We start from the raw sequence: 21,893 nt of genomic DNA, 5'->3' as shown, positions 1-21,893 counted from the left end.
TATATACCAGGAAGGGTCCCAGGATGGGGACGTATGTACCAGGAAGAAACCCAGGATGGGGACGTATGTACCAGGAAGAAACCCAGGATGGGGACGTATATACCAGAGAGGAACCCAGGATGGGGATGTATATACCAGGAAGGGTCCCAGGATGGGGACGTATATACCAGAGAGGAACCCAGGATGGGGACGTATATACCAGGAAGGAACCCAGGATGGGGACGTATATACTAGGAAGAAACCCAGGATGGGGACGTATATACCAGGAAGAAACCCAGGATGGGGACGTACATACCAGAGTGGATCCCAGGATGGGGACGTATATACCAGAGAGGAACCCAGGATGGGGACGTATATATCAGGAAGGTCCCAGGATGGGGACGTATATACCAGGAAGGAACCCAGGATGGGGACGTATATACCAGAGAGGAACCCAGGATGGGGACGCATATACCAGGAAGGGTCCCAGGATGGGAACGTATATACCAGGAAGGGTCCCAGGATGGGGACGTATATACCAGAGAGGAACCCAGGATGGGGACGTATATACCAGGAAGGGTCCCAGGATGGGGACGTATATACCAGAGAGGAACCCAGGATGGGGACGTATATATCAGGAAGGGTCTCAGGATGGGGACGTATATACCAGGAAGGGTCCCAGGATGGGGACGTATGTACCAGGAAAAAACCCAGGATGGGGACGTATACACCAGGAAGAAACCCAGGATGGGGACGTATATACCAGAGAGGAACCCAGGATGGGGACGTATATACCAGGAAGGGTCCCAGGATGGGGACGTATATACCAGAGAGGAACCCAGGATGGGTACGTATATACCAGGAAGGAACCCAGGATGGGGACATATATACCAGATAGGAACCCAGGATGGGGACGTATATACCAGGAAGGGTCCCAGGATCGGGACGTATATACCAGGAAGGGTCCCAGGATGGGGACATATGTACCAGGAAGAAACCCAGGATGGGGACGTATACACCAGGAAGAAACCCAGGATGGGGACGTATATACCAGGAAGAAACCCAGGATGTGGACGTATATACCAGAGAGGAACCCAGGATGGGGATGTATATACCAGGAAGGGTCCCAGGATGGGGACGTATATACCAGAGAGGAACCCAGGATGGGGACGTATATACCAGGAAGGGTCCCAGGATGGGGACGTATATACCAGAGAGGAACCCAGGATGGGGACATATATACCAGAGAGGATCCTAGGATGGGGACGTATATACCAGGAAGGAACCCAGGATGGGGACGTATATAACAGGAAGGGTCCCAGGATGGGGACATATATACCAGGAAGGAACCCAGGATGGGGACATACACTCACTGGCCACTTTATTAGGTACACCTGTCCAACTTCTTGTTAACACTTAATTTCTAATCAGCCAATCACATGGCGGCAACTCAGTGCATTTAGGCATGTAGACATGGTCAAGACAATCTCCTGCAGTTCAAACCGAGCATCAGTATGGGGAAGAAAGGTGGTTTGAGTGCCTTTGAACGTGGCATGGTTGTTGGTGCCAGAAGGGCTGGTCTGAGTATTTCAGAAACTGCTGATCTACTGGGATTTTCACGCACAACCATCTCTAGGGTTTACAGAGAATGGTCCGAAAAAGAAAAAAAATCCAGTGAGCGGCAGTTCTGTGGGCGGAAATGCCTTGTTGATGCCAGAGGTCAGAGGAGAATGGGCAGACTGGTTCGAGCTGATAGAAAGGCAACAGTGACTCAAATCGCCACCCGTTACAACCAAGGTAGGCCTAAGAGCATCTCTGAACGCACAGTGCGTCGAACTTTGAGGCAGATGGGCTACAGCAGCAGAAGACCACACCGGGTACCACTCCTTTCAGCTAAGAACAGGAAACTGAGGCTACAATTTGTACAAGCTCATCGAAATTGGACAGTAGAAGATTGGAAAAACGTTGCTTGGTCTGATGAGTCTCGATTTCTGCTGCAACATTCGGATGGTAGGGTCAGAATTTGGCGTAAACAACATGAAAGCATGGATCCATCCTGCCTTGTATGGAGCATCTTTGGGATGTGCAGCCGACAAATCTGCGGCAACTGTGTGATGCCATCATGTCAATATGGACCAAAATCTCTGAGGAATGCTTCCAGCACCTTGTTGAATCTATGCCACGAAGAATTGAGGCAGTTCTGAAGGCAAAAGGGGGTCCAACCCGTTACTAGCATGGTGTACCTAATAAAGTGGCCGGTGAGTGTATATACCAGGATGGGGCCCAGGATGGGGATGGATATACCAGGAAGGAACCCAGGATGGGGACGTATATATCAGGAAGAAACCCAGGATGGGGACGTATATACCAGAGAGGAACCCAGGATGGGGATGTATATACCAGGAAGGGTCCCAGGATGGGGACGTATATACCAGAGAGGAACCCAGGATGGGGACGTATATAACAGGAAGGGTCTCAGGATGGGGACATATATACCAGGAAGGAACCCAGGATGGGGACGTATATACCAGGAAGGAACCCAGGATGGGGACGTATATACCAGGAAGGAACCCAGGATGGGGACGTATATATCAGGAAGAAACCCAGGATGGGGACGTATATACCAGAGAGGAACCCAGGATGGGGATGTATATACCAGGAAGGTTCCCAGGATGGGGACATATATACCAGAGAGGAACCCAGGATGGGGACATATATACCAGAGAGGATCCTAGGATGGGGACGTATATACCAGGAAGGAACCCAGGATGGGGACGTATATAACAGGAAGGGTCTCAGGATGGGGACATATATACCAGGAAGGAACCCAGGATGGGGACGTATATACCAGGAAGGAACCCAGGATGGGGACGTATATACCAGGAAGGAACCCAGGATGGGGACGTATATAACAGGAAGGGTCTCAGGATGGGGACATATATACCAGGAAGGAACCCAGGATGGGGACATATATACCAGGATGGGGCCCAGGATGGGGACGTATATGCCAGGAAGGAACCCAGGATGGGGACGTATATACCAGAGGGGAACCCAGGATGGGGATGTATATACCAGGAAGGAACCCAGGATGGGGACGTATATACCAGGAAGGAACCCAGGATGGGGACGTATATACCAGGAAGGAACCCAGGATGGGGATGTATATACCAGGAAGGGTTCCAGGATGGGGACGTATATACCAGGAAGGAACCCAGGATTGGGACGTATATACCAGGATGGGATATATATAGCAGGAAGGGCCCCAGGAAGGGGCATATATACCAGGAAGGGTTCCAGGATGGAGGCATATATACCAGGAAGGGTCCCAGGATGGGGGCATATATACCAGGAAGGGTCCCAGGATGGGGGACATATATACCAGGAAAGAACCCAAGATGGGGGACATTACTACATAATCGTGTGGGGGGGGGGACACGTGTGCTCTTATAGGATATGTAATGCTGCAAAGCCCTATGCATCTGATCAACATACAAAGGAAGGGGGGGGTTCCGTGTCCAAATTTTGCATCAGGGCCCGTCTGACCTTAGTTATGACACTGTGTAATGGGGCACATTTCTACCTCCAAAACAGGTGGAATTGTGCATTATGATGATTTATTGGACAACAAAGGACCCATATATCGTTCTTGCACCGGGGGGGGGGGGGCCCTCTTCTGTGTCCGTTCTTTGACTATAGTATCTGACTACACACAGGTATGTAGTCTGTAACCATGGAAACACAAGGGTGTTTATAGTAGTATCCATAAAACGGTGAGAAATATATATATATTTTAAACAAAATCATTTGCAAACTTGCTTAATTCTCGATTTTAAATGCCGTACAAAGGATTTAGACGTTATCGGGACGGCGGTGATGTTTTATGGCCTCGGAAATAACCTCCTAAATATTGTGCTCCTGTTTTATAAAGTGCATTTCTGATTTATGGCGGTAAAATCTGGAATCATTTAGCTGCAGGGCGTGATATTGCTTAACGGGTAGCAATTATATTATTTTTTTTACACTATGACTCAGAATGGAGGGTGGATTTCTCAATATGACACCCAAGGTACAATAACAAAAAAATGCTATGAAGGGAGAGTAAACATGACGAAAAAATCATCAAGTTAATTAAATGAAAGCCTCAGTACTTTGTACATTTTATTCCCAAGAGACAGGACGTGGGTGCCGTCGGTTTTAAATCATACTCACTGTGTTAGTACATAGGCTTGTTGCTTAGCAACGCACATGGTAACCTCCATTTTCCCTCACATATCTGCTATTATCAAGGTTATTTATCATTGACTTTTCATGACTGGAGGCCAAACATACGCTGTAATGGTGTCACGTGTCAGCACTGTTCACACATGGTACTGGGTGCCACCGACACCTGTATATACTGACATAGATGTAAGCCCATTCTAGCCTGGGTCCCCTACCTGGAGCCCATCCATTCTAGCCTGGGTCCCCTACCAGGAGCCCATCCATTCTAGCCTGGGTCCCCTACCAGGAGCCCATCCATTCTAGCCTGGGTCTCCTACCAGTAGTCCAGCCATTCTAGCCTGTGTCCCCTACCAGTAGTCCAGCCATTCTGGCCTGTGTCCCCTACCAGGAGCCCATCCATTCTAGCCTGGGTCCCCTACCAGGAGCCCATCTATTCTAGCCTGGGTCCCCTACCAGGAGCCTATCCATTCTAGCCTGGGTCTCCTACCAGGAGCCCATCCATTCAAGCCTGGTTCCCCTACCAGGAGCCCATCCATCCTAGCCTGGGTCCCCTACCCGGAGCCCATCCATTCTAGCCTGGGTCCCCTACCTGGAGCCCATCCATTCTAGCCTGGGTCCCCTACCAGGAGCCCATCCATTCTAGCCTGGGTCCCCTACCAGGAGCCCATCCATTCTAGCCTGGGTCCCCTACCCGGAGCCCATCCATTCTAGCCTGGGTCCCCTACCAGTAGTCCAGCCATTCTAGCTTGTGACCCCTACCAGGAGCCCATCCATTCTAGCCTGGGTCCCCTACCAGTAGTCCAGCCATTCTAGCCTGTGTCCCCTACCAGTAGTCCAGCCATTCTGGCCTGTGTCCCCTACCAGGAGCCCATCCATTCTTCTAGCCTGGGTCCCCTACCAGGAGCCCATCCATTCGAGCCTGGGTCCCCTACCAGGAGCCCATCCATTCTAGCCTGGGTCCCCTACCAGGAGCGCATCCATTCTAGCCTGGGTCCCCTACCTGGGGCTCATCCATTCTAGCCTGGGTCCCCTACCAGTAGTCCAGCCATTCTAGCCTGTGACCCCTACCAGGAGCCCATCCATTCTAGCCTGGGTCCCTTACCAGTAGTCCAGCCATTCTAGCCTGTGTCCCCTACCAGTAGTCCAGCCATTCTGGCCTGTGTCCCCTACCAGGAGCCCATCCATTCTTCTAGCCTGGGTCCCCTACCAGGAGCCCATCCATTCTAGCCTGGGTCCCCTACCCGGAGCCCATCCATTCTAGCTTGGGTCCCCTACCAGTAGTCCAGCCATTCTAGCCTGTGACCCCTACCAGGAGCCCATCCATTCTAGCCTGGGTCCCCTACCAGTAGTCCAGCCATTCTAGCCTGTGTCCCCTACCAGTAGTCCAGCCATTCTGGCCTTTGTCCCCTACAAGGAGCCCATCCATTCTTCTAGCCTGGGTCCCCTACCAGGAGCCCATCCATTCGAGCCTGGGTCCCCTACCAGGAGCCCATCCATTCTAGCCTGGGTCCCCTACCAGGAGCGCATCCATTCTAGCCTGGGTCCCCTACCTGGGGCTCATCCATTCTAGACTGGGTCCCCTACCAGGAGACCATCCATTCGAGCCTGGGTCCCCTACCAGGAGCCCATCCATTCTTGCCTGGGTCCCATATCAGGAGCCCATCCATTCTAGCCTGGGTCCCCTACCAGGAGCCTATCCATTCTAGCCTGGGTCCCCTACCAGGAGCCCATCCATTCTAGCCTGGGTCCCCTACCCGGAGCCCATCCATTCTAGCCTGGGTCCCCTACCAGTAGTCCAGCCATTCTAGCTTGTGACCCCTACCAGGAGCCCATCCATTCTAGCCTGGGTCCCCTACCAGTAGTCCAGCCATTCTAGCCTGTGTCCCCTACCAGTACTCCAGCCATTCTGGCCTGTGTCCCCTACCAGGAGCCCATCCATTCTTCTAGCCTGGGTCCCCTACCAGGAGCCCATCCATTCGAGCCTGGGTCCCCTACCAGGAGCCCATCCATTCTAGCCTGGGTCCCCTACCAGGAGCGCATCCATTCTAGCCTGGGTCCCCTACCTGGGGCTCATCCATTCTAGCCTGGGTCCCCTACCAGTAGTCCAGCCATTCTAGCCTGTGACCCCTACCAGGAGCCCATCCATTCTAGCCTGGGTCCCTTACCAGTAGTCCAGCCATTCTAGCCTGTGTCCCCTACCAGTAGTCCAGCCATTCTGGCCTGTGTCCCCTACCAGGAGCCCATCCATTCTTCTAGCCTGGGTCCCCTACCAGGAGCCCATCCATTCTAGCCTGGGTCCCCTACCCGGAGCCCATCCATTCTAGCCTGGGTCCCCTACCAGTAGTCCAGCCATTCTAGCCTGTGACCCCTACCAGGAGCCCATCCATTCTAGCCTGGGTCCCCTACCAGTAGTCCAGCCATTCTAGCCTGTGTCCCCTACCAGTAGTCCAGCCATTCTGGCCTTTGTCCCCTACCAGGAGCCCATCCATTCTTCTAGCCTGGGTCCCCTACCAGGAGCCCATCCATTCGAGCCTGGGTCCCCTACCAGGAGCCCATCCATTCTAGCCTGGGTCCCCTACCAGGAGCGCATCCATTCTAGCCTGGGTCCCCTACCTGGGGCTCATCCATTCTAGACTGGGTCCCCTACCAGGAGACCATCCATTCGAGCCTGGGTCCCCTACCAGGAGCCCATCCTTTCGAGCCTGGGTCCCCTACCAGGAGCCCATCCATTCTTGCCTGGGTCCCATATCAGGAGCCCATCCATTCTAGCCTGGGTCCCCTACCAGGAGCCCATCCACTCTAGCCTGGGTCCCCTACCAGGAGCTCATCCACTCGAGCCTGGGTCCCCTACCAGGAGCCCATGCATTCTAGCCTGGGTCCCCTACCAGGAGCCCATCCATTCTAGCATGGGTCCCCTACCAGGAGCCCATCCATTCTAGCCTGGGTCACCTACCAGGAGCCCATCCATTCTAGCCTGGGTCCCCTACCAGGATCCCATCCATTCTAGCCTGGGTCCCCTACCAACAGCCCATCCATTCGAGCTTGGGTCCCCTACCAGGAGCCCATCCCTTCGAGCCTGGGTCCCCTACCAGGAGCCCATCCTTTCGAGCCTGGGTCCCCTACCAGGAGCCCATCCATTCTAGCCTGGGTCCCCTACCAGGAGCCCATCCATTCTAGCCTGTCCCCTACTAGGAGCCCATCCATTCTAGCCTGGGTCCCCTACCAGGAGCCCATCCATTCTAGCCTGGGTCCCCTACAAGGAGCCCATCCATTCTAGCCTGGGTCCCCTACCAGGAGCGCATCCATTCTAGCCTGGGTCCCCTACCTGGGGCTCATCCATTCTAGCCTGGGTCCCCTACCAGTAGTCCAGCCATTCTAGCCTGTGACCCCTACCAGGAGCCCATCCATTCTAGCCTGGGTCCCTTACCAGTAGTCCAGCCATTCTAGCCTGTGTCCCCTACCAGTAGTCCAGCCATTCTGGCCTGTGTCCCCTACCAGGAGCCCATCCATTCTTCTAGCCTGGGTCCCCTACCAGGAGCCCATCCATTCTAGCCTGGGTCCCCTACCCGGAGCCCATCCATTCTAGCTTGGGTCCCCTACCAGTAGTCCAGCCATTCTAGCCTGTGACCCCTACCAGGAGCCCATCCATTCTAGCCTGGGTCCCCTACCAGTAGTCCAGCCATTCTAGCCTGTGTCCCCTACCAGTAGTCCAGCCATTCTGGCCTTTGTCCCCTACCAGGAGCCCATCCATTCTTCTAGCCTGGGTCCCCTACCAGGAGCCCATCCATTCGAGCCTGGGTCCCCTACCAGGAGCCCATCCATTCTAGCCTGGGTCCCCTACCAGGAGCGCATCCATTCTAGCCTGGGTCCCCTACCTGGGGCTCATCCATTCTAGACTGGGTCCCCTACCAGGAGACCATCCATTCGAGCCTGGGTCCCCTACCAGGAGCCCATCCTTTCGAGCCTGGGTCCCCTACCAGGAGCCCATCCATTCTTGCCTGGGTCCCATATCAGGAGCCCATCCATTCTAGCCTGGGTCCCCTACCAGGAGCCTATCCATTCTAGCCTGGGTCCCCTACCAGGAGCCCATCCATTCTAGCCTGGGTCCCCTACCCGGAGCCCATCCATTCTAGCCTGGGTCCCCTACCAGTAGTCCAGCCATTCTAGCTTGTGACCCCTACCAGGAGCCCATCCATTCTAGCCTGGGTCCCCTACCAGTAGTCCAGCCATTCTAGCCTGTGTCCCCTACCAGTAGTCCAGCCATTCTGGCCTGTGTCCCCTACCAGGAGCCCATCCATTCTTCTAGCCTGGGTCCCCTACCAGGAGCCCATCCATTCGAGCCTGGGTCCCCTACCAGGAGCCCATCCATTCTAGCCTGGGTCCCCTACCAGGAGCGCATCCATTCTAGCCTGGGTCCCCTACCTGGGGCTCATCCATTCTAGCCTGGGTCCCCTACCAGTAGTCCAGCCATTCTAGCCTGTGACCCCTACCAGGAGCCCATCCATTCTAGCCTGGGTCCCTTACCAGTAGTCCAGCCATTCTAGCCTGTGTCCCCTACCAGTAGTCCAGCCATTCTGGCCTGTGTCCCCTACCAGGAGCCCATCCATTCTTCTAGCCTGGGTCCCCTACCAGGAGCCCATCCATTCTAGCCTGGGTCCCCTACCCGGAGCCCATCCATTCTAGCCTGGGTCCCCTACCAGTAGTCCAGCCATTCTAGCCTGTGACCCCTACCAGGAGCCCATCCATTCTAGCCTGGGTCCCCTACCAGTAGTCCAGCCATTCTAGCCTGTGTCCCCTACCAGTAGTCCAGCCATTCTGGCCTTTGTCCCCTACCAGGAGCCCATCCATTCTTCTAGCCTGGGTCCCCTACCAGGAGCCCATCCATTCGAGCCTGGGTCCCCTACCAGGAGCCCATCCATTCTAGCCTGGGTCCCCTACCAGGAGCGCATCCATTCTAGCCTGGGTCCCCTACCTGGGGCTCATCCATTCTAGACTGGGTCCCCTACCAGGAGACCATCCATTCGAGCCTGGGTCCCCTACCAGGAGCCCATCCTTTCGAGCCTGGGTCCCCTACCAGGAGCCCATCCATTCTTGCCTGGGTCCCATATCAGGAGCCCATCCATTCTAGCCTGGGTCCCCTACCAGGAGCCCATCCACTCTAGCCTGGGTCCCCTACCAGGAGCTCATCCACTCGAGCCTGGGTCCCCTACCAGGAGCCCATGCATTCTAGCCTGGGTCCCCTACCAGGAGCCCATCCATTCTAGCATGGGTCCCCTACCAGGAGCCCATCCATTCTAGCCTGGGTCACCTACCAGGAGCCCATCCATTCTAGCCTGGGTCCCCTACCAGGATCCCATCCATTCTAGCCTGGGTCCCCTACCAACAGCCCATCCATTCTAGCCTGGGTCCCCTACCAGGAGCCCATGCATTCTAGCCTGGGTCCCCTACCAGGAGCCCATCCATTCTAGCATGGGTCCCCTACCAGGAGCCCATCCATTCTAGCCTGGGTCACCTACCAGGAGCCCATCCATTCTAGCCTGGGTCCCCTACCAGGATCCCATCCATTCTAGCCTGGGTCCCCTACCAACAGCCCATCCATTCGAGCTTGGGTCCCCTACCAGGAGCCCATCCCTTCGAGCCTGGGTCCCCTACCAGGAGCCCATCCCTTCGAGCCTGGGTCCCCTACCAGGAGCCCATCCATTCTAGCCTGGGTCCCCTACCAGGAGCCCATCCATTCTAGCCTGTCCCCTACTAGGAGCCCATCCATTCTAGCCTGGGTCCCCTACCAGGAGCCCATCCATTCTAGCCTGGGTCCCCTACAAGGAGCCCATCCATTCTAGCCTGGGTCCCCTACCAGGAGCCCATCCATTCTAGCCTGGGTCCCCTACCAGGAGCCCATCAATTCTAGCCTGGGTCCCCTACTAGGATCCCATCCATTCTAGCCTGGGTCCCCTACCAACAGCCCATCCATTCGAGCTTGGGTCCCCTACCAGGAGCCCATCCATTCGAGCCTGGGTCCCCTACCAGGAGCCCATCCTTTCTAGCCTGGGTCCCCTACCAGGAGCCCATCCATTCTAGCCTGGGTCCCCTACCAGGAGCCCATCCATTCTAGCCTGGGTCCCCTACCAGGAGCCCATCCATTCTAGCCTGGGTCCGCTACCAGGAGCCCATCCATTCTAGCCTGGGTCCCCTACCAGGAGCCAATCCATTCTAGCCTGGTCCCCTACCAGGAGCCCATCCATTCTAGCCTGGGTCCCCTACCAGGAGCCCATCCATTCTAGCCTGGGTCCCCTACCAGGAGCCCATCCATTCTAGCCTGGGTCCCCTACCTGGAGCCCATCCATTCTAGCCTGGGTCCCCTACCAGGAGCCCATCCATTCTAGCCTGGGTTTCCTACCAGGAGCCCATCCATTCGAGCCTGGGCCCCCTACCAGGAGCCCATCCATTCGAGCCTGAGTCTCTTACCAGGAGCCCATCCATTCTAGCCTGGGTCCCCTACCAGGAGCCCATCCATTCTAGCCTGGGTCCCCTACCTGGAGCCCATCCATTCTAGCCTGGGTCCCCGACCAGGAGCCCATCCATTCTAGCCTGGGTCCCCTACCAGGAGCCCATCCATTCTAGCCTGGGTCCCCTACCAGGAGCCCATCCATTCTAGCCTGGGTCCCCTACCAGGAGCCCATCCATTCTAGCCTGGGTCCCCTACCTGGAGCCCATCCATTCTAGCCTGGGTCCCCTACCTGGAGCCCATCCATTCTAGCCTGGGTCCCCTACCAGGAGCCCATCCATTCTAGCCTGGGTTTCCTACCAGGAGCCCATCCATTCGAGCCTGGGTCCCCTACCAGGAGCCCATCCATTCTAGCCTGGGTCCCCGACCAGGAGCCCATCCATTCTAGCCTGGGTCCCCTACCAGGAGCCCATCCATTCTAGCCTAGGTCCCCTACCAGGAGCCCATCCATTCTAGCCTGGGTTTCCAACCAGGAGCCCATCCATTCGAGCCTGGGTCCCCTACCAGGAGCCCATCCATTCGAGCCTGAGTCTCTTACCAGGAGCCCATCCATTCTAGCCTGGGTCCCCTACCAGGAGCCCATCCATTCTAGCCTGGGTCCTCTACCTGGAGCCCATCCATTGTAGCCTGGGTCCCCGACCAGGAGCCCATCCATTCGAGCCTGGGTCCCCTACCAGGAGCCCATCCATTCGAGCCTGAGTCTCCTACCAGGAGCCCATCCATTCGAGCCTGGGTCCCCTACCAGGAGCCCATCCATTTTAGCCTGGGTCCCCTACCTGGAGCCCATCCATTCTAGCCTGGGTCCCCTACCAGGAGCCCATCCATTCTAGCCTGGGTCCCCTACCAGGAGCCCATCCATTCTAGCCTGGGTCCCCTACCAGGAGCCCATCCATTCTAGCCTGGGTCCCCTACCAGGAGCCCATCCATTCGAGCCTGAGTCTCCTACCAGGAGCCCATCCATTCTAGCCTGGGTCCCCTACCAGGAGTCCATCCATTTTAGCCTGGGTCCCCTACCAGGAGCCCATCCATTTTAGCCTGGGTTCCCTACCTGGAGCCCATCCATTCTAGCCTGTGTCCCCTACCAGGAGCCCATCCATTCTACCCTGGGTCCCCTACCAGGAGCCCATCCATTCTAGCCTGGGTCCCCTACCAGGAGCCCATCCTTTCGAGCCTGGGTCCCCTACCAGGAGCCCATCCATTCTAGCCTGGGTCCCCTACCAGGAGCCCATCCATTCTAGCCTGAGTCCCCTACCAGGATCCCATCCATTCTAGCCTGGGTCCCCTACCAACAGCCCATCCATTCGAGCTTGGGTCCCCTACCAGGAGCCCATCCATTCGAGCCTGGGTCCCCTACCAGGAGCCCATCCTTTCTAGCCTGGGTCCCCTACCAGGAGCCCATCCATTCTAGCCTGGGTCCCCTACCAGGAGCCCATCCATTCTAGCCTGGGTCCCCTACCAGGAGCCCATCCATTCTAGCCTGGGTCCGCTACCAGGAGCCCATCCATTCTAGCCTGGGTCCCCTACCAGGAGCCAATCCATTCTAGCCTGGGTCCCCTACCAGGAGCCCATCCATTCTAGCCTGGGTCCCCTACCAGGAGCCCATCCATTCTAGCCTGGGTCCCCTACCAACAGCCCATCCATTCTAGCCTGGGTCCCCTACCTGGAGCCCATCCATTCTAGCCTGGGTCCCCTACCTGGAGCCCATCCATTCTAGCCTGGGTCCCCTACCAGGAGCCCATCCATTCTAGCCTGGGTTTCCTACCAGGAGCCCATCCATTCGAGCCTGGGCCCCCTACCAGGAGCCCATCCATTCGAGCCTGAGTCTCTTACCAGGAGCCCATCCATTCTAGCCTGGGTCCCCTACCAGGAGCCCATCCATTCTAGCCTGGGTCCCCTACCTGGAGCCCTTCCATTCTAGCCTGGGTCCCCGACCAGGAGCCCATCCATTCTAGCCTGGGTCCCCTACCAGGAGCCCATCCATTCTAGCCTGGGTCCCCTACCAGGAGCCCATCCATTCTAGCCTGGGTCCCCTACCAGGAGCCCATCCATTCTAGCCTGGGTCCCCTACCTGGAGCCCATCCATTCTAGCCTGGGTCCCCTACCTGGAGCCCATCCATTCTAGCCTGGGTCCCCTACCAGGAGCCCATCCATTCTAGCCTGGGTTTCCTACCAGGAGCCCATCCATTCGAGCCTGGGCCCCCTACCAGGAGCCCATCCATTCGAGCCTGAGTCTCTTACCAGGAGCCCATCCATTCTAGCCTGGGTCCCCTACCAGGAGCCCATCCATTCTAGCCTGGGTCCCCTACCTGGAGCCCATCCATTCTAGCCTGGGTCCCCGACCAGGAGCCCATCCATTCTAGCCTGGGTCCCCTACCAGGAGCCCATCCATTCTAGCCTGGGTCCCCTACCAGGAGCCCATCCATTCTAGCCTGGGTCCCCTACCAGGAGCCCATCCATTCTAGCCTGGGTCCCCTACCTGGAGCCCATCCATTCTAGCCTGGGTCCCCTACCTGGAGCCCATCCATTCTAGCCTGGGTCCCCTACCAGGAGCCCATCCATTCTAGCCTGGGTTTCCTACCAGGAGCCCATCCATTCGAGCCTGGGTCCCCTACCAGGAGCCCATCCATTCTAGCCTGGGTCCCCGACCAGGAGCCCATCCATTCTAGCCTGGGTCCCCTACCAGGAGCCCATCCATTCTAGCCTAGGTCCCCTACCAGGAGCCCATCCATTCTAGCCTGGGTTTCCAACCAGGAGCCCATCCATTCGAGCCTGGGTCCCCTACCAGGAGCCCATCCATTCGAGCCTGAGTCTCTTACCAGGAGCCCATCCATTCTAGCCTGGGTCCCCTACCAGGAGCCCATCCATTCTAGCCTGGGTCCTCTACCTGGAGCCCATCCATTGTAGCCTGGGTCCCCGACCAGGAGCCCATCCATTCGAGCCTGGGTCCCCTACCAGGAGCCCATCCATTCGAGCCTGAGTCTCCTACCAGGAGCCCATCCATTCGAGCCTGGGTCCCCTACCAGGAGCCCATCCATTTTAGCCTGGGTCCCCTACCTGGAGCCCATCCATTCTAGCCTGGGTCCCCTACCAGGAGCCCATCCATTCTAGCCTGGGTCCCCTACCAGGAGCCCATCCATTCTAGCCTGGGTCCCCTACCAGGAGCCCATCCATTCTAGCCTGGGTCCCCTACCAGGAGCCCATCCATTCGAGCCTGAGTCTCCTACCAGGAGCCCATCCATTCTAGCCTGGGTCCCCTACCAGGAGTCCATCCATTTTAGCCTGGGTCCCCTACCAGGAGCCCATCCATTTTAGCCTGGGTTCCCTACCTGGAGCCCATCCATTCTAGCCTGTGTCCCCTACCAGGAGCCCATCCATTCTACCCTGGGTCCCCTACCAGGAGCCCATCCATTCTAGCCTGGGTCCCCTACCAGGAGCCCATCCTTTCGAGCCTGGGTCCCCTACCAGGAGCCCATCCATTCTAGCCTGGGTCCCCTACCAGGAGCCCATCCATTCTAGCCTGAGTCCCCTACCAGGATCCCATCCATTCTAGCCTGGGTCCCCTACCAACAGCCCATCCATTCGAGCTTGGGTCCCCTACCAGGAGCCCATCCATTCGAGCCTGGGTCCCCTACCAGGAGCCCATCCTTTCTAGCCTGGGTCCCCTACCAGGAGCCCATCCATTCTAGCCTGGGTCCCCTACCAGGAGCCCATCCATTCTAGCCTGGGTCCCCTACCAGGAGCCCATCCATTCTAGCCTGGGTCCGCTACCAGGAGCCCATCCATTCTAGCCTGGGTCCCCTACCAGGAGCCAATCCATTCTAGCCTGGGTCCCCTACCAGGAGCCCATCCATTCTAGCCTGGGTCCCCTACCAGGAGCCCATCCATTCTAGCCTGGGTCCCCTACCAACAGCCCATCCATTCTAGCCTGGGTCCCCTACCTGGAGCCCATCCATTCTAGCCTGGGTCCCCTACCTGGAGCCCATCCATTCTAGCCTGGGTCCCCTACCAGGAGCCCATCCATTCTAGCCTGGGTTTCCTACCAGGAGCCCATCCATTCGAGCCTGGGCCCCCTACCAGGAGCCCATCCATTCGAGCCTGAGTCTCTTACCAGGAGCCCATCCATTCTAGCCTGGGTCCCCTACCAGGAGCCCATCCATTCTAGCCTGGGTCCCCTACCTGGAGCCCTTCCATTCTAGCCTGGGTCCCCGACCAGGAGCCCATCCATTCTAGCCTGGGTCCCCTACCAGGAGCCCATCCATTCTAGCCTGGGTCCCCTACCAGGAGCCCATCCATTCTAGCCTGGGTCCCCTACCAGGAGCCCATCCATTCTAGCCTGGGTCCCCTACCTGGAGCCCATCCATTCTAGCCTGGGTCCCCTACCTGGAGCCCATCCATTCTAGCCTGGGTCCCCTACCAGGAGCCCATCCATTCTAGCCTGGGTTTCCTACCAGGAGCCCATCCATTCGAGCCTGGGTCCCCTACCAGGAGCCCATCCATTCTAGCCTGGGTCCCCGACCAGGAGCCCATCCATTCTAGCCTGGGTCCCCTACCAGGAGCCCATCCATTCTAGCCTAGGTCCCCTACCAGGAGCCCATCCATTCTAGCCTGGGTTTCCAACCAGGAGCCCATCCATTCGAGCCTGGGTCCCCTACCAGGAGCCCATCCATTCGAGCCTGAGTCTCTTACCAGGAGCCCATCCATTCTTTCCTGGGTCCCCTACCAGGAGCCCATCCATTCTAGCCTGGGTCCTCTACCTGGAGCCCATCCATTGTAGCCTGGGTCCCCGACCAGGAGCCCATCCATTCGAGCCTGGGTCCCCTACCAGGAGCCCATCCATTCGAGCCTGAGTCTCCTACCAGGAGCCCATCCATTCGAGCCTGGGTCCCCTACCAGGAGCCCATCCATTTTAGCCTGGGTCCCCTACCTGGAGCCCATCCATTCTAGCCTGGGTCCCCTACCAGGAGCCCATCCATTCTAGCCTGGGTCCCCTACCAGGAGCCCATCCATTCTAGCCTGGGTCCCCTACCAGGAGCCCATCCATTCTAGCCTGGGTCCCCTACCAGGAGCCCATCCATTCGAGCCTGAGTCTCCTACCAGGAGCCCATCCATTCTAGCCTGGGTCCCCTACCAGGAGCCCATCCATTTTAGCCTGGGTCCCCTACCAGGAGCCCATCCATTTTAGCCTGGGTTCCCTACCTGGAGCCCATCCATTCTAGCCTGTGTCCCCTACCAGGAGCCCATCCATTCTAGCCTGGGTCCCCTACCAGGAGCCCATCCATTCTAGCCTGGGTCCCCTACCAGGAGCCCATCCATTTGAGCCTGGGTCCCGTACCAGGAGCCCATCCATTCTAGCCTGGGTCCCGTACCAGGAGCCCATCCATTCTAGCCTGGGTCCCCTACCAGGAGCCCATCCATTCTAGCCTGGATCCCCTACCAGGAACCCATCCATTCTAGCCTGTGTCCCCTACCAGGATCCCATCCATTCTAGCCTGGGTCCCCTACCAGGAACCCATCCATTCTAGCCTAAGTCGCCTACCAGGAGCCCATCCATTCTAGCCTGGGTCCCCTACCAGGAGCCCATCCATTCTAGCCTGGGTCCCGTACCAGGAGCCCATCCATTCTAGCCTGGGTCCCCTACCAGGAGCCCATCCATTCTAGCCTGGGTCCCCTACCAGGAACCCATCCATTCTAGCCTGGGTCCCCTACCAGGAACCCATCCATTCTAGCCTGTGTCCCCTACCAGGAGCCCATCCATTCTAGCCTGGGTCCCCTACCAGGAACCCATCCATTCTAGCCTAAGCCGCCTACCAGGAGCCCATCCATTCTAGCCTGGGTCCCCTACCAGGAGCCCATCCATTCTAGCCTAAGCTGCCTACCAGGAGCCCATCCATTCTAGCCTGGGTCCCCTACCAGGAACCCATCCATTCTAGCCTAAGCTGCCTACCAGGAGCCCATCCATTCTAGCCTGGGTCCCCTACCAGGAACCCATCCATTCTAGCCTGTGTCCCCTACCAGGAGCCCATCCATTCTAGCCTGGGTCCCCTACCAGGAACCCATCTATTCTAGCCTAAGCCGCCTACCAGGAGCCCATCCATTCTAGCCTAAGCCGCCTACCAGGAGCCCATCCATTCTAGCCTGGGTCCCCTACCAGGAACCCATCCATTCTAGCCTAAGCCGCCTACCAGTAGCCCATCCATTCTATCCTGAGTCGCCTACCAGGAGCCAGGCATTGTAAGGCCTGAGCGTGTGGGCGCCATATTGCAATCATAGATGTCATGTAAGGAGAGGTTCATCATCGTGATTCCCTATGGCTAGATTAACCCTGTTTTTAGGAGGATTTTAAAGCATACCTGCTCCAAAATCCTTCTCAAGAAACCTGTAATTTCACATGAGGAGGTTTTTTAGAGGTTTTCTTGTTGGAGGTTTTTAATAAGTTATTGCAAAAAAATGAGTGTATGTTCACACTATGCCTTTTAATGCTTTTTAAGAGGTTCAGTTAAAAAGACTTAAAAAGCGCTAAGAAAACAATCAGAAGAATAGTCCTACTAATTTGTGTGGAAAAAATAACTTGCAGTTCTTACGTTCAGGCTTTTGAACGTCTTCTAAACATCTGGTGGTTTTTTTGAGCATTTTTACGTAAAAAACGCTAGTATTTTTCTTCCTTGTTGAATGGATAAAAACAAACAAACACTGAAAATGATAGTATAAAAGACAGTCAAAAATGCTTAAAAAAGTGCTACGAAGTATCACCAGCAGGTAAAAACACCTCAGGAAATAGGGGGAAAAAAAGGTTAAAAAAAAATAAATGGATGTTTTTGACCTCCAGAGAAAAATTCAGTCTGAACATGTCTTTAGATTTGAAGCAGATTCACTTTAGAATCCATTCCAAACAAATTGAATGGTTGCAAAAAAAAAATTCTGGAAAAAAAAATAAAAGATCCAGGAACCCAATGGAAAAAAGAGCAATAGCATGTCTGTTTTGTCCGATTTTCAGATCAAAATCGCCCTTTTAAGCCAACGGGTCAATGAAAAAGAACAGCACACAAATGTTGTAAGTTACTCACTGACTAAGCTTGGAAACTTTCAGCTTTTTTAAAAAAAATTTCAATTTTTCAATCATTGCATGCAACGAATAAGCGTTTTGCTTGTTTGTTAAGCCATTGCCTGTCTTTTCAAACAGGCCGATGATAAGGAATGAGCGTTCATATGAACACTCGTTTTCAAATTATTGGCCGGTCTAAATGGATCTTTAAGGCCTCCATACATATTATATAAAAGTCATCCGAATCCACCAATTTTGGTAGGATCAGCCGACCATCTAATGTGTATGGGGGCCTCCCATTTGTCTTCTACAGAGGTTTAGGTTGGTGCATCTCTCCAAAGTAAACTATCAGGAGGCAACAATTTTTTGTTCTTAGTTTTTTATTATATGGTTTTTCATTAACCAACGCATTTCAGGGACTCTCTATCTTCTGCTTTGGAGCAACGACGGTCCCATTTCTCCCAAATGAACACATGGGATTGATCTTGTATTGTGACACAGGAAGGATAAAAAACTGAGGTTTCTGGTCAGTGCCTCGCTCCAACGTTGAAGATAGAGAGGCCCTGAAACGCGTTGTATATCTTCTACGAAGCGACGCACCAACCAAAACCCTTTTTTTTTTTTTATACTTTCCAGTGTCATCATTGCAAGACTAATCCCGGACGAGAATTTGGTAGAAGTGAGATGGCAACTGTTCACACCAGCGTGGCATCTTGGGGTGCTATGCTCCAAGCCCAACCCCACAAGGTGAGCATGAACGCCCCACCGAGATACTGTCAGTGGGTGTTGTATAAAGAGAAAAATACAAAATTGCACTTTATAGAACTCTAGATGGTGGCCCGATTCTAACGCATCGGGTGTTCTAGAATATGTATGTACGTCGTATGTGCGAGTGGGGGTTAAATTCTGCGCCAATATCGCTGATTGGTCGCGGCCAGCCGGGTGCGACCAATCAGCGAAGAGTGGTTGAAATCCCGCACCAATTCGCGGCCGGACTGCGTTTCACTGATTGGTCGCGGTTGGCCGGGCACAACTAATCACCGAAGCGGTGTTTAAATCCTGCGGCAATATTGCCACGTAGTATATAGCATCCACGTAGTATATAGCACAGCCACGTAGTATATAGCACAGCGATGTAGTATATAACACAGCCCATGCAGTATATAGCACAGCCACGTAGTATATAGCACAGGCACGTAGTATATAGCACAGGCACGTAGTATATAGCACAGCGATGTAGTATATAACACAGGCCACACAGTATATTGCACAGCCACACAGAATACTGCACAGCCTCGTAGTATATAGCACAGCGATGTAGTATATAGCAGCCACATAGTCTATAACACAGACAGCCATGTAGTATATAGCAGTCACGTAGTATATAGCAGCCACGTAATATATAGCAGCCACGTAGTATATAGCACAGCGATGTAGTATAGCACAGCGATGTAGTATATAACACAGCCACGTAATATATAGCAGCCACGTAGTATATAACACAGACAGCCACGTGGTATATAGCACAGCCACGTAGTATATAACACAGGCCACGTAGTATACAGCAGTGTGGGCACCATATCCCTGTGAAAAAAATAATTAAAATAAAAAATAGTTATATACTCACCTTCCGTCGTCCACTAAAGCTGTCCCACTCCTCGCGATGTGACCGGCAGCTTCCTTTCCCAGTGATGCATTGCGAAATTACCCAGATGATGTAGCGGTCTCGCGAGACCACTAAAGGTACCTTCACACTAAATGATATCGCTAGCGATCCGTGACGTTGCAGCGTCCTGGATAGCGATATCGTTGTGTTTGACAGGCAGCAGCGATATGGATCCTGCTGTGCCATCGTTGGTCGGAGCTAGGAGGCCAGCACCTTATTTCGTCGCTGGATCTCCCGCAGACATCGCTGAATCGGTGTGTGTGACACCGATCCAGCGATGTCTTCACTGGTAACTAGGGTAAACATCGGGTTACTAAGCGCAGGGCCTCGCTTAGTAACCTGATGTTTACCCTGGTTACCAGCGTAAACGTAAAAAAAACAAACACTACATACTTACATTCCGGTGTCTGTCCCCCGGCGCTGTGCTTCTCTGCACTGTGTCAGCGCCGGCCGGCCGGAAAGCAGATTACAGCGGTGACGTCACCGCTGTGCTTTCCGGCCGGCGCTTACACAGTGCAGAGAAGCACAGCGCCGGGGGACAGACACCGGAATGTAAGTATGTAGTGTTTGTTTTTTTTACGTTTACGCTGGTAACCAGGGTAAACATCAGGTTACTAAGCGAGGCCCTGCGCTTAGTAACCCGATGTTTACCCTGGTTACCAGGGGACTTCGCATAGTTGGTCGCTGGAGAGCTGTCTGTGTGACAGCTTTCCAGCGACCACACAGCGACGCTGCAGCGATCGCCATCATTGTCTAGATCGCTGCAGCGTCGCTAAATGTGATCTCGGCATCTCTGGGAACGGAAGCTGCCGAGAGCATCGGGAGGAGCGGGAAAGCTGCGGAGGCGACAGAAGGTGAGAATAGCATGATTTATTTATTTTTATTATTTTTAACATTATATCTTTTTACTATTGATGCTGCATAGGCAGCATCAATAGAAAAAAGTTGGTCCGGGATGAGGCGACACACTGGCACTGACTGGATGGAAGTAGGGAGGGGCCAATTCGCGGCCGGACTGTGCCCGTCGCTGATTGGTCACGGCCTGCCGGCCGCGTCCAATCAGCGATGCGGGATTTCCGTTACAGACAGACAAACAGACGGAAGTACTCCTTAGACGATTATATAGATAGATGTAGATTGTGTTTGGGGGGACATATGGATCGGAAGATTGAAACTCAAGAAACTCAATTGCCCAATCCATTCATTCGGCTGGGAGTTAAGTTGATCCTGGCAGTGGCTTTCCTCTAAAAATGGGAGCCCAGAATTTCTGCGTATGCCACAATTGGAAGAGATCGCTGTTGGCTGACAATTTTCTATTGTATATGGCATGCTTTTTTTTTCTTCTACCGCACATAAAGTGTTTTATAAGGAATCAATAAATTCTTGCAGTCAGTCAAAATAAAACCGCATGTTGCATTTCCCAAAGGTCCGTTGATAACCACCAATATAGTAGACATTAAGATTATTTGCAACAGCCTTCTAGACAAGATATCGGAAACAGTAGCGAGTCGCAATGTTACATAGTATCTGCAGATAATAAGGAGATCTGAAAGCTTTTCACTAATTACCTGCTATCTACAACACTTATCTCGTGGCTCATGGCCCATTTCCAGGTTTCATTTATCTGTGTCTTCTCGCCCCTTTCCCTTCTTACCTTTGTATTTTGACAATTCTTCCAAGCAAATGAGAGAAAGCGTGGATAGCCTTTGGAAGATCCACCGGTTAACTCGGTTTACTCTCTGATAGGACTAAGCTCCGGCAAACTGGTTAGACGTGTTTGCATTATTCAAGTCAACGCCTCAGATCTTAAACTCTACAACTGTGACATGGGAACAAACAGCCGTGATTGAAGCAGAGATGAGGGTATGTCAGGTAGGAGTGGCTGGAGGTTCTGCCTGTAGACGTATGTCCCAGTACAAGCAGCTGATGGAAACTTGGTGTTTGGTTACCCTTCTATAATGTGTAACCGGAAATACTAAAACCGTCACTGGGACAGTATAACCTTTGGCCTTGTGACTTTTATGACTATAAGCTTTTTATAGGAAGGGGTTGTCCCACATATACAGATCACCTATTACGATAAATGTCTTGATTGTGGGGGTTCGACTACTGAGACCATCAACAATCCCGAGAAGAAGGATCCCAAAGACCTGAATGAGTACAGGTGCCTTCAATTGAGAGCCCGTTTACTAGCCTGTTGAGTACTGATGGAAGCAATATTAAAGGGGAAATCCAGGACTATAAAATGTTTTCATTTCACTATGGGCCGAAGAACTAACTACCTGCCTGTTGTGCCCGGCGTTGATCTCTGCAATCACAGACTGCTCCTGCCGGCGATTCAGCAGCTTCCACTGACATCAGGTCAACAGAGCAGCAGGTTCTCTGTTGACGTTGTGTGAATGACGACGTATAACTGAATAATGTAGACATAGCAGCTTGGAAGTAGAAACGCTGCTCTGTTGACATGGAGCAGCTGGATC

The 21,893-nt window shown here is 54.3% G+C and overlaps 1 protein-coding gene across 2 annotated transcripts in view; it reads right to left on the bottom strand.

The window, feature by feature from the left end:
* LOC143770237 (carnitine O-palmitoyltransferase 1, liver isoform-like) overlaps nt 1-21,195 on the bottom strand; it is a 67,389-nt gene extending 46,194 nt beyond the window's left edge. For both annotated transcript variants that reach the window (XM_077259667.1, XM_077259660.1), the window contains exon 1: nt 21,068-21,195. The gene's annotated coding sequence lies outside the window, so the exon portion shown is untranslated. The remainder of the gene's footprint in view (nt 1-21,067) is intronic.
* Nucleotides 21,196-21,893: the final 698 nt, after the last annotated feature.

This window comes from Ranitomeya variabilis, chromosome 4 (assembly GCF_051348905.1).
Source record: "Ranitomeya variabilis isolate aRanVar5 chromosome 4, aRanVar5.hap1, whole genome shotgun sequence".
In the NCBI taxonomy this organism is placed as follows: Eukaryota; Metazoa; Chordata; class Amphibia; order Anura; family Dendrobatidae; genus Ranitomeya; species Ranitomeya variabilis.
The sequence above is the reverse complement of the archived record's forward strand: the minus strand, read 5'-3'. Positions and strand labels throughout refer to the sequence as shown.